General features: G+C 43.4%; 1 pseudogene; it reads left to right on the forward strand.

The window, feature by feature from the left end:
* Nucleotides 1-10,271: 10,271 nt before the first annotated feature.
* Nucleotides 10,272-10,891, forward strand: LOC115900057 (annotated as a pseudogene).
* The last annotated feature ends 1,976 nt before the right edge of the window (nt 10,892-12,867 follow it).

Here is a 12,867-nt window from a genome sequence, read left to right on the forward strand (position 1 = left end):
ATGAGATTTAGGTGGGGACACAGCCAAACTATATCAACTCTTTAGATCATTTTGGGTACTATGGACATTTTAACAATAATAATTTTTCAAATTCACAAACATGAGTCATCTTTCCATTTGTATGTGTCTATTTCAATTTCTTTTATTATGTTCAACAGGATTCAATGTGGAGCTCTTTTAGCTCCTTGGCTAAATTTATCCTAAGTATTTATTATTTTTTGTAGCTATTTAAAATAAAACTATTTTCTTGATTTCTTTTTCAGATAATTTGCTGTTAGTGTATAAAAACTCCACTGCTTTTGTATGCTTAATTTTTAAAAACTCCACTGCTTTTGTATGCTTAATTTTTTATGTTGAAACTACTAAATTTGTCAGGTGAGGTGCCTTACACCTGTAATCCCAGCACTTTGGGAGGTCAAGGTGGGTGGATCATTTGAGGTCAGGAGTTTGAGACCAGCCAGGCCAACATGGTGAAACCCTGTCTCTACTAAAAATACAAAAATTAGCCAGGTGTGGTGGCGGGTGCCTGTAATCACAGCTACTCAGGAGGTTAAGGCAGGAGAATTGCTTGAATCCAGCAGGTGGAGGTTGTAGTGAACCAAGATCATGTCATTGCACTCCAGCCTGGGCAACAAAAGCAAAACTCTGTCTCAAAAAAAAAAAAAAAAAAAAAAAAGACACTGTGAATTCACTTACTAGTTATAACATTTTTTTTTTTTTTCATTTTCTTTCATTTCTGAGACAGGGTCTTGCTGGGATACAGGCATGTGCCAACACACTTGAGTAAATTTTTATTTTTTATAGATATGAGGTCTTACTACATTGCTCAGGCTTCCAAGAGTTTTTTGGTGGAGTCTTTGGGTTTTATATGTAAGATCATGTCATTTGCATGAGGATAATCTAATTTCTTCCTTTCCAATTTGGATGCCTATTATATTTTTCTCTTGCCTAATTGTTCTGGCTAGCACCTCCATTACTATATTAAATAGAAGTGTCTTTGAAGAAGGGTCCTCATCTTGTTTCAAATCTTAAAGGAAGAACTTTCAACATTTGCACATTGATTATAATATTAGCCATGGATTTGTCATATATGACCTTTGTTGTGCTGAGGTACATTCATTATATACCTAATTTGTTGATAATTTTTTTATCATGAAAGTATTTTGAATCTTGTTAAATATCTTTTCTGCATCTATTGAAATGATCACATGGTTTTTGTACTTCATTTTATCAATGAGTTGTATTACATTTTTTGATCTATGTATGTTGAACCATCCTTGCATCTCAGGGACAAATCCTACTTGGTCATGATCTTTTCCTTTTCTTTTTTTTTTTTTTTTTTCCAGCAACAAGATGCTACTCTGTTGCCCAGGCTGGAATGGAGTGGTGCAATAATGGCTCACTGCAGCCTCAACTATCATGGCTCATTGAGCCTTAACTTCATGGGCTCAAGTGGTCCTCCTACCTCAACCTCTCAAAGTGCTGGGATGACAGGTGTGAGCCACCACATCTGACCATGAATAAACTTTATATGTGCTGTTGAATTTGGTTTGCTAGTATTTTGTTGATGATTTTTACATTTATGTTTATCAGGGACATTGGAGTGTTGTCTTCTTTTCTTGTAGCATCTTTATTTTGCTTTGGTGTGAAGGTGAGGCTGACCTCTTAATAATTAGTTTGAAACTATTCTCTCCTGTTGAATATTTTAGAAGAGTTTGAAAAGAATTTGCATTATTTCCTTAAGTTTTTATAGAATACAGCAGTAAAACAATTATGTCCTGGGCTTTTCTTTGATGGGAAGCTTTAAAAAAGTACTGTTTTAATATCCTTACTCATTGTTGATCTGTTAAGATATTTCTTCATATTTTAATCTCAGTACATTGTGTGTGTCAATACATTTATCTATTTCTTTAAGGTTTTCTAATTTGTTTACATATAATTGTTCATAAATGTCTCTTACAATCCTTTGCATATCTGTTGTATCAGTTGTAATGACTCTTTATTCAGTTCTAATTTTGTTTATCTTCCTTTTTTTCTTAATTAGTTTAGCCAAAGGTTTGTCAATTTTGTTTATCTTTTCCAAAATCCAATTCTTAATTTTGTTGATCTTTTCTGTTGTTTTCATAGTCTCTATTTCATTTATTTCTGCTGTGATGTTTATTATTTCCCTCCTGCTCCTAATTTTGGGCTTAGTCTGTTCTTGTTTTTCTAGTGACTTTAGACGCAACAATTGGTTATTTGAGAACTTTCTTCTTTTTTGATGTAGGCATGTATTACAATAAACTTCCTTAGTGGTGCTTTTGCTGTATTTTCTATATCTGGGTATGCTGTGTTTCCAGTTTTGTTTGTCTTAAGAAACTCTTTAGTTTATCTTTTAGTTTTTTCATTGACCTGCTATTAGTCAATTCACATGCTGCTATGAAGAATTTATAAAGTAATTTATAAAGAAAAGAGATTAAATTCACTCACAGTTTTTTATGGTTGGGGAGTCCTCATGAAACTTACAATAATGGCAGAAGGCACATTTTTGTGTGATGCGAAGGGGCAAGCCCCTGAAAAAACCATCAGACCTGTGAAAAGTCACTCATTTTCATGAGAACAGCATGGGGAAAACCACCTGCATGGTTCAATTAACTCTCCCTAGTCCTGCCCTTGACACGTGGGAATTATTACAATTCAAGGTGAGGTTTGGGTGGGGACACAGAGCCAAACCATGTCATTTTGCCCCTGGCCCCTCCCAAGTCTCATGTCCTCACATTGCAAAATGTAATCATGCCTTTCCAGAAGTCCCCCAGAGTTGTAACTCATTCCAGCATTAACTCAAAAGTCCAAGTCCAAAGTCTCATGTGAGACAAGGCAAGTCCTTTCTGCCTATGAGTCTGTTTGTTAAAAAGTAAGTTACTTCCTAGATACAAAAAGGGTACAGGCCTTGGGTACATATACATATTCCAAATGGGAGAAATTGGCCAACACAAAGGGGCTACAGGCCCCATGCAAGTCTGAAATTCACTAGGACAGTCATTAAATCTTAAAGTTCCAAAATTATCTCCTTTGATTCCATGTCTCACGTCAGGTCATGCTGATGCAATAGGTGGGCTCCCACAGCCTTGGGTAGCTCTGCCTCTGTGGCTTTACAACGTATGGCCCCACTTTGGCTGCTTTCATGGGCTGGCACTGAGTGCCTGCAGATTTTCCAGGCACACGGTGCAAGATGTCAGTGGATGTACCATTTTGGGGTCTGGAGAATGGTGGCCCTCTTCTCACAGTTCCAGTAGGCAGTACCCCAGTGAGAACTCTGAGTGGGGACTCTGACCCCCTATTTTCCTTCTACACTGCCCTAGCAGAGGTACTCCATGAGGGTCCTGCTCCTGCAGAAAAACTGGGCCTGAACAGCCGGTCATTTCCACACATCCTCTGAAATCTAGGTAGAGGTTCCCAAACCTCTCCTTATCTTCTGTGCACCCACAGACTCAATACCATGTAAAAGCCACCAAGGTTTGGGGCTTTCACCCTTTGAAGCAATGGTCCGAGCTGTACTTTGGCCCCCTTTAACCACAGTTGGAACTGAAACAGATGGAACACAGGGCACTATGTCCCACGGTCTCACAGAGCAGGGGGCCTTGGGCCTGGCCAAGGAAACAATTTTTCCTTCCTAAGTCTCTGAGTCTTGATGGGAGAGGCTGCCATGAAGGTCTCTGACATGCCCTAGAGACATATTCCCCATTGTCTTGGTGATTAACATTCTGTTCCTTGTTACTTATACAAATTTCTTCAGGGGGTTTGTATTTATCCTCAGAAAATGGGTCTTTCTTTTCTATTGCATCCTTAGGCTGCAAATTTTTTGAATTTTTATGCTCTGCTTCCTCTTGAACACTTTGCTGCTTAGAAATTTCTTCCACCTGATACACTAAATCATCTCTCTCAAGTTAAAAGTTCGACAGATCTTTAGGGTAGGGGCAATATGCTGCCAGTCTCTTTGTTAAGCATAGCAAGAATCATCTTTATTTCAGTTCCCAAAAAGTTTCTCATCTCCATCTGAGACCACCTTACCCTGGACTTTATTGTTCATATCATTATTAGCATTTTGGTCAAAGCCATTCAATCAACAAGTCTCCGGGAAGTTCCAAACTTTCCCACATCTTCCTGTCTTCTGAGCCCTGTAAGTCCCTTGGATGTTTCAAACTTTCCCACATTTTTCTGTATTCTTCTGAGCCCTCCAAACTATTCTAACCTCTGCCTGTTACCTACTTCTAAAGTCACTTCCACATTTTCAGGCATCTTTACAGCAGCACCCCACTACTCCAGTTCCAATTTACTGTATTAGTTTATTCTCATGCTACTAAGAAGAAATACCTGAGGCTGGGTAATTTATAAAGAAAATGAAAGATTCTCCCCCAAGGCCTGAAAGTTTGGGAGGATGAATAACTCCTTCTTGTGTAGGCCCAGTCCCAAGGTGCAAGGCCACTTGCACCAGCAGTGTGCATCATCAAGATAGCAAAAGCAGGAAGAGAACTGGCCAGAAGACACGTACCCACTGGAGATAGAGAGAGAGAGGCCGTCTGGGTAACACGTAGCTGTTACGCCAGACTGGGACACTTCCCGTTTACAGGAGACTATAAAACCTGTGCCCCATCCTCACTTGGGGCTGATGCCATTTTAGGTCTAAACCCATCTGCAGTCAGGTGCTCATTAAAACAGTGTGTTGCTCCACACCACCTTGTGTTGTTTGTTGGTACATTCTTGGGGTTCAAACCAATACAAGAGCCTTGCATCAGGTGCTGAAACCCGAGAGGGGCTCCAGTCCATGTCCGCTGTTTATCTAACCCTCCACCCCAGAGAGCAGGCCACAGCAGCTGGACAAAGGAAGCTCCTCAGCCTCCAGTGGCCTCTCTGTACACGCAGATTGGTCACTGATCTTACCTACTGGTAAGTTTCCTGGGAGCCTGGTTAACAGAGATAAATCCACACAGCCTTTCTTGGTTTCTCTGGTCCAAAAATCCAGCGTTGGTCCAAGAAGGCTCCTCCAACATGTGCGAAGTGCTCGCTGATCACCTGGTCTTAGGGGGACACCTCTAAGTTATATGATCCAGTTCTAGGAATGAAAAAGGCAGCAGTGAGGATTGCTCCTTTTATGTCTCCCTCCGGCCATCCAGGAAGGTCTCCTTTTCCCCATTCTCCCTTTGTTATGGGAAATTCCCTGTCTTCCATTCCAAAGGACAGCCCTCTAGACTGCCTCATAAAAAACCTGCAAATCTTAGGACTTGGGCAAGATATCTGCCCTAAGTGCCTTGTCTTTTTTATTGCAATTCAGTTTGGCCACAGTATGAATCGGATAATGGGTCCACATGACCCACAAATGGAAGATTCAACTTTACAATTTTAACTAACTTAAGCAATTATTGCCGACGACTGGAAAAATGGGGAGAAATTCCTTATGTTTAGGCCTTTTTTACACTCTGATTACAATCTGACCTCTGCAATTTTTGCTCACCTGTTCAAACCCTCCTCCAATATCGCCACCCTGATCTCCTTTCTCCTCCTGACCCTACTTCTTTTTCCTCGTTTGATCCAGCAGACTGCTGTCTACCCCTCCCAGCCCCTTCCTCTCCCTCTCAACCATCTTCTTTAACCCCCCAAGCCTCCTCTTTTTCTTCCCAGCTGCCACCTTCCCAGCAGCCATCTTCTTAGCCACCACCTTCCTAGCTGCCATCCTCCCATCCAGCACCACCTCCAAGAGTATCCACTTCTTTTCGTACATTGTCCTCTCCTCAGGACAATTCTAGCACTGCTTGTACCCATTCTCCTCCCTCATTGCCCTCTCCTGAGGCCTATAAACCCATCCCACCACCTTAAGCCACTGTCTATCCTCCACTGCCTGTTAACTCAACCCTTCTTCCCCCTTCAAACCCTCAACAGGAACCACTTCCAGATTCTTCCTTCTCTCCCACCCATACTCACTCAGGTGCCATCTTTGGCCCATGCCCCACCCTTACTTCAGTACCTGTGCTAGAGTGCCCCCTTTGGGAAGTAGCAGGAATTGAAGATATTGTTAGAGTTCATGTTACCTTCTCCCTCACTGATATCTCTCAAATTAACAAAAGACTCAGTTCATATCCAGAAGATCCTACTTCTAATATTAGAGTTTCAGTACTTCACCCATTCTTACGAACTAACTTGGCATGACCTCTACATTATCCTCTCTTCCACCCTCACCCCAGAAGACTGGGACCATATCTGGACCTTAGCTCAGGCACATGCTGATACAATTCCTCACCAGTCTCCTACCCAGCCTACTGGCACAGAGGCAGTCCCCAACCAGGACTCCCAGCAGGGTTATCAAGATGGGGCCCCTGGATGCTGCTATTGAGACCACATGATTGTGTGTCTCCTTGTAGGACTCAGAAAGGGTGCCCAGAAAGCAGTAAACTATGAAAAACTTTCGGAAATCACCCAAGGTCTTGACGAAAACCCAGCCCTTTATCTCTCGTTTAACTGGAGCCGTGAGAAAACATGCCAATCTAGACCCAGCCAGCCCAGAAGGAACCACTATTTTAAACGTTCAATTAATCTCCCAATCCACCCTCAATATTTGGCGGAGGCTTCAGAAGCTTGATGATGGCCCTCAAACCACACAATGAGACTTTCTTAATTTAGCCTTCAAAGTTTTTAACAATTGTGATGAGGAAGGTAAAAGGCAAAAACAGGCAGAATTTCAAATGCTTGCCTCCACCATCAGGGGCCCTGCAGGCTCACAGGGTCACAGTTCCACACGGAAGCCTCCTAATAATCCACCTCCACCTGGCACCTGTTTCAAGTGCAGCAATGAAGGCCACTGGTCCAGACAATGCTCTAACCCAGGTAAGCCCATCAGGCCATGCCCCCTCTGCGGAGGACCCCACTGGAAGTCATACTATGAGTGGCCTTTGCAAGGACCACCCCCATTTCTCCCTGAGCTGGCAAAACCTCCTACTTGGATCTCATCGGCGTTGCCACTGAAGACTGACGGTGCCCTGGAATGGATGCTCTGGCAACTACCATCTCTTCATCCAAGCCAAGGGTAACCCTGCTGGTGGCAGATAGACCAGTATATTTTTTAAATTGATACCAGGGCAACCTACTCTGCTTTACCTAATTTTTCAGGACCCACCCAGTCCTCCAAAGTCTCTGTTATGGGTATTGATGGACAAGTCTCCAAACCCTGAGTCACCCGTCTACTCTTCTGCTCCCTTCACACCTTTTCCGTCACTCACTCTTTCTTAGTCCTGCCCTCATGACAAACTCCACTCCTAGGTAGAGACATCCTTTCAAAACTCCACACTACTCTCCACCTCTACGTTCCCCATGGCACCCAACACATCCACCCAGACCCCTCTGGTGCTTCTAGCTTTCTTCTACTCCTCCAACCTCCCACCCTAAAATATGCAACCTTTCCTTATGCCCCATCCATAGTTAACCCCACTGTTTGGGATACTTCCACACCCTCAGTTGCAAAACACCACACTCCCATCCACATTATCCTTAAAAACCCCACCCAGTTCCTCTCACAGAAGCAGTATCCAATCACACAAGCAGCTCTTGTAAGCTTACAGCCTATCATTTTCACCTCCTTGTCAGCCACCTATTCTGCCCAACAAACTCCCCTTTTAACATCAGTTCTACCTGTTAAAAAGCCAGATGGAACTTATCACTTAGTCCAGGACTTCAGGCTCATTAACCAAACTGTACTCCCAGTATGTACAGTATTTCCTAACCCATAAACTTTACTTTCCACAATTCCCTCCAATACCACCGATTTTTCTGTCCTAGACCTAAAGGATACACTTTTTTTTTTTTTTTTTTTTTTTTTTTTTTTTTTTTTTTTTTTTTTTTACAATTCATTTGCACCCTGATTCTCAAGACTTGTCTTTACGTGGGAAGACCCCTACACCCACCTTTCACATCAGCTCACCTGGTGCCTACTACCTCAAGGTTTTAGAGACAGCCCCCACCTTTTTGCACAGGCCCTTGCTCATGACCTCTGTACCTTATCCCTAAAACTGTCCACTCTCCTTCAATATGTTGATGATCTACTCCTGTGTAGTCCCTCTCAAAGACTGCAACACCCATACTATCTCTCTTTTAAACTTCCTGCAGAGTGGGGGTATCTGGTCTCCCCTAAAAAAGCACAAATATGCACTCCCTCAGTCATGTACCTAGGCCTAGCCTTTACCCTGCAACCTGAGGGCTCACAATCAACTGCATATCCCTCCTCCAGTCCCTCCCACCTCTGCAAACTAAGGAAGAAATTCTCTCTTTTCTAGGATTAGTGGGATATTTTAGGCTTTGGGTTCCTTCCTTTGCTCTACTTGCCAAACAGTTATATCAAGCTGCTAAAGGCCCTCTCCATGAGCCTTTGAACCCTGCACAGCCTATTATCCAACCTTTCTGTCTACTCCAAAGGCCTCTTGTCTCAGCCCCACGCTCACTCCCCCAGACCTCACCAAAGCTTTCTCCTTTTATACCAATGAATGACATGGAGTTGCACTAGGTGTTCTAACCCAGTCTAAGGGACCTACCCTCCAGGTTATCACCTACCTCTCCAAACAGCTTGAAACCACAGTTCTCAGATGGCCTTCTTGCTTCCAAACACTGGCGGCAGATGCTGTCCTCATCCTTGAAAGCCTAAAACTATCTCTTCATGCCAACCTAACAATTTATTCAACCCATGACATCAAAGACATGCTAGCTCACCGCAGTGTACTGAGTCTCATCTCTGCCCCGTGGATCCTCCAACTGTATGCTTTATTCATAGAAACTCCCTAAATCACTGTGCTAAGCAGCTCCTATTTAAACCCAGCCATGCTCTTACCTGAAGCTACTACCTCCCAAGACCCTGCACGCTTCTGTGTAGACACTGTTCAAACTTTTCTTATACCTTTTCCAAACCTAACAGACCAACCCTTTCCAGATGCCTCATTTACTTGGTTTGTAGATGGCAGCTCCTTCCTATATCAAGGATGCCAACATGCTGGCTATGTTATAGTGTTACCTCACACACACTATTGAAGCCAATCTGCTCCCCCTAGGAACCATCTCCCAAAAAGCTGAACTCATCACCCTCACTCAAGCACTCACTCTAGCAGGCAAACAACAAATTAACATATATTCAGATTCTCATTATGCATTCCACATAGTGCACTCACACTCATCTGTTTGGAAAGAATGGGGTTTCCTAACTGCAAAAAAAACACTCCTGTCATAAATGGCTCTCTCATCAGCAAACTCCTTCAAACTGCCAGACTCCTGCAGAAAGTTGCCATCATTCATTGCAGGGACCACCAAAACCCAGACAATCCTATATTGGCTGGAAATACTCTAGCAGATAAGTTAGCCAAACAAGTAGCCCTACAACCTGTGCAAGGCCAGTTTCTGTCCCTGCCCTTGTTCTCTCCTCTTTACTCCTCAGAAGAAAAGGAAGACTTCCAAGCCCAAAACCTTCAAAAGCAAGGACCACAGTATGTCAAGGAAGGGCATTTCATTCTTCCACAGTCTCAAACAATCCCTATCCTGCAAACCCTCCACAACTCTTTCCATGTTGGTTGCAAACCTCTCTCGCAATTTCTCCACCCTATTCTCATTTGTCCTCACCTTTCCAGCCATGTTTGAGAAATTACTCAGTCCTGCCTTATCTACCACTCAGTGTCACCCCAGGGTTCACTCTGGCTGCTGCCTTTTCCTACCAACCAAGCCTGGTGCCTGGTGGGTAATTATATGCATGATGAGAGTTTGTGTGATGACATTTGCACATTCTGAAGTTGTTGGGAATGCTCCTACCCACTTAGAGAAAGTACAAAGACTAGAAGAGAGCAGAGCCATTTATCAGGCAGCATGTGAGTGAAGTCTACTTGCCAATCTTGCCCGGGTAATCCTCCCCTCCTTAAATCAGACATGATCTTTCATTCATCAAGCCGCAAATGAGGTCATGCCTCTCCCTGTTGACATCTCCTTGTCCTCTCAACATAACTGTCTTGCAGGCACAGACATGTTTATCTGCCAACCTGACCCTCACAAAAAGCTACAACTGAAGTGGACAGGCCCCTACACTGTGATACTCAGCATGCCAACCACAGTGAGAGTCCAAGGACTCCCTCACTGGATCCATTGCACCAGGGTCAAGCTCACCCCCAAGGTTACTTCTTCCTCCAAAACATTAACAGCAAAGTGATCATCCAGGCCAATTTCTCCTACCAAGCTTAAATTAAACCCAAAATTTCTTTTCTTAGAACCAAAAGATGAGGAAAACTAATCACTTGCTTTCAGAAATTGACTATATCTACCCAACTGCCTGCTGTATCTCACTTCCAACCAAAAGTCTTAATACAGGAATCCCTCATCACAATCCTAATATTGTCAGTAGCTTCTCTGCTGTCCACAGTAGTGACTCCGAGCTGCTGTGAGTGTTATCAGTTTTTCCACTGTGGAGGAAAAATGCAACAATCCTTTACTTACCATACTCATATAGAAAAATCCTGTTATGGAAATTTAATTGAGGAAGGTGTTGAATCAGGGAAAGGTTATTGTAAAGTAAAAGATCCAGGAGTATCCAGCAGTCGTAATGAGGCTATATGCTCAAAAGGTAGGCAGTGGCTTTGCTTCACCAAAATTGGACAATGGGGAGTAAACACTCAAGTGCTAGAAGACATAAACAGAGAACAGATTATAGCCAAAGCAAAAGCAACAATTCCCTCAACGCCAAAATCACCCGTGGTATTTCCATCCTTTTATACAAAACTACAAGCAGATGTATCCCTTCCCAAGTCAGGAAAAAACTGTTTGTAGATCTAGGAGAAAGCATCACACTTACCATGAATGTGTCCAATTGCTAGGTATGCGGGGGAGTTTGTATGAGTGAACAGTGGCTGTGGTGAGCTCATATGAGTGAACAGTGGCTGTGGTATGGGATAGACATTCCCCCTTAGCTACTAGCATCCCAAAACCCCAGTCTCACTTTCAGTCCTCAAGAACATCCGCAGTCCTGGACACTTACCAACCCAGTAAGAGGGACAGTGTGCGTATTTCACAAGTGAACTGATGAAACCCATCACACTGTAGGTGAAAGCTCCTGTCAGCAAACCCTAACAGTCAACGCCTCCACAGCAGAGTGGTGGCCTAGGTTACCCCAAGGAGCCTGATCTCCTTCTAACTTAAATACCTCAATTGTGTCTTATAAAAAAAGACCTGGTACTGTACAAACACCACTAACCCTTATGCTGCATACCCTGCCTAAGTGCACTATGGGACAATCCTATGAACACCAGTCTACAAGGGATTGCCCCTGAGGGATTCTTTTGGATATGTGGAACCCAGGCTTACTCATGGCTATCTTATCATTGGCAAGGTACTTGCTTTCTGGGCACAATTAAACCTGGATTCTTTTTACTTCCAAAGCAGGCAGGCAACACCTTTGGAGTCCTTGTATATGATAACCTCAACAGAGAAAAACAATCCTTAAAGGTAGGAGGAAGCCAAAGATGGCAAGAGGACGAGTGGCCTCTGCAATGGGTCATTGAATATTATGGCCCTGCCACTTGGGCTGAGGATGGTTCATGGGGTTATCACACTCTCATATATAGGCTAAATAGAATAATTATACTACAGGCTGTTCTAATCACTAACCTAACTGCCTCAGCCCTGGAAATGCTTGCTCAACAACAAAACCAAATGCATGCGACAATTTATCAAAACAGACTAGCACTAGACTACTTATTAGCAGAAGAAGGTGGGGTCTGTGGTAAGTTTAGTATCTCCAATTGTTGTCTTAACATAGACAATAATGGAAAAGTGGTTCTAGAGATTGCCTCAAATATCAGAAAAGTAGACCATGTACCAGTCCAAACCTGGAAGGAATGGGACCCAACAAACCTTCTAGGAGGGTAGCTCTCTAATTTAGGAGAATTTAAAACACTGGCGGGCTCAGTAATCTTCATCAATGGATTCCTCCTGTTTCTCCCCTAGCCCACTGATAATAAAAGCCATTAAAACTTGTTGAAACTACAGTTAACTGCCAGACAATCCAGATGCTGCTGCTGCTACAATGACACAATGGATACCAACCCATCTCTCAAGAATACCCCCAAAATTAAGTTTTTCTTTTTTCTGAGGTGCCCATGCCACCCCCTATGTCATACCTGAAGTAGTTATTGAGAAAGTTGTCCCTTTTCCCTTTTCTATAACCAAACTGACAGGAATGAAAGATTCTCCCTGGGGTCTGAAAGCTGGGGGATGAATAACTTCTCCCTCCTCAGGTCCAGTCCCAAGGCACAAAGCCACTTGTGTCAGCGGCATGCATCAGCAAGATAGCAGAAGCAGGAAGAGAGCTGACAGGAACAAATGTACCCCCTGGAGATCAAGAGAGAGAGCCGTCAGCGTACCACCCGCTGGAGATCGAGAGAGAGAGCCGTCAAGGTACCACGTAGCAGTCACGTCAGACTGGGACACTTCTTGTTTACAGGAGAGTATAAAACCCCTGCCCCGCCCTCACTTAGGGCTGACACCGTTTTAGGCCTCAGGCTGTCTGCACCCAGGTGCTCATTAAAACAGCCTGTTTCTCCACACCACCTTGTGTTGTTTGTTGGCACGTTCTCGGGGTTTGAACCAATACAAGAGCTTTGCAAAAAAGAGGTTTAATTGACTCACAGTTCTGCATGGCTGGGGATGCCTTAGGAAACTTACAATCATAGTGGAAGGCACTTTTACACAGGGCAGCAGGAGTGAATGAGTGCTAAGCAAAGGGGGAAGCCCCTTATTAAACCATCAGCTCTTGTGAGAACTCACTCACTATTATGAGAACTGCATGGGGGAAACTGTTCCCATGATTCAATGATCTCC

Source organism: Rhinopithecus roxellana, chromosome 10 (assembly GCF_007565055.1).
Source record: "Rhinopithecus roxellana isolate Shanxi Qingling chromosome 10, ASM756505v1, whole genome shotgun sequence".
In the NCBI taxonomy this organism is placed as follows: domain Eukaryota; kingdom Metazoa; phylum Chordata; class Mammalia; order Primates; family Cercopithecidae; genus Rhinopithecus; species Rhinopithecus roxellana.